A 723-nucleotide genomic window follows, 5' to 3' on the forward strand; every position below is an offset into this window, starting at 1 on the left:
CGCGCGGTGGGGAGGGGCGGAGGGACAGTGGTTTCGCAGGCACTGGGGTGGGGTTTCTTTGTGTGAGGACGAGCGGTCCCGGGGGGAGGCACCTGCAGCGCTGGGCGCACAATGCGGACGGCCCCACCCTGTGCGAAGCCGCGCCGGCGCCCTCACTCCTCCCCCCTGCGGGGCGCAGCAGCAGCAGCCGAAAGGCGGCCGGGTGGGGAACGCAGCGCGACGCCCAGGAGCCCAGCCCTGGAGGGACAGCAGGGCCACGCCCCGCGCTTCGAGCTCCCGACTCCCAGCCTTGGTTTCCGAAACCAACTAGACCATCGCCCTGCCTTCCCCACTCTGGCCTCATTGTTCCGTTTTACGGACAGAGGAGGGAAAAAGTGGGTTAACATTTTTCTTTTCAAAACCACATAGGGTGACTAGACACTGACGCCAATGAAGGCTTCTTTGAACTCCTTGATCATTTTGGGTACAAGCTTCGGGAACCTGTGTATGTGTAGATATAATAATACAGATACAAGAGAGGTCAACTTCTTAAATTGAGCCACGTGAAATACCTGCCTTGTAGGTCAAGCAGGGCCAAATAATGGCAATTTCCATAGGCTCAACCTGTATCAGAGAAACAGTCCAGACGCAGAGATCGCCAACCGGTCGCGCGCCTCCAGTGTCCCACGCTTCTGGGTGGCCCCAGGGGTGGACAGGCAGGGAGGGGCCCGAGGTCTGGTGGCC

At 60.2% G+C, this 723-nt stretch overlaps 1 protein-coding gene across 1 annotated transcript in view; it reads left to right on the forward strand.

Annotated features, from left to right (window-relative positions):
- The window catches only part of STMN2 (stathmin 2), a 51,485-nt gene that overhangs the window by 961 nt on the left and 49,801 nt on the right, over positions 1 to 723 (forward strand). The window lies entirely within an intron of this gene.

The sequence above is a fragment of the Crocuta crocuta genome, unplaced genomic scaffold (assembly GCF_008692635.1).
Source record: "Crocuta crocuta isolate KB4526 unplaced genomic scaffold, BGI_CrCroc_1.0 scaffold81, whole genome shotgun sequence".
Lineage (NCBI taxonomy): Eukaryota > Metazoa > Chordata > Mammalia > Carnivora > Hyaenidae > Crocuta > Crocuta crocuta.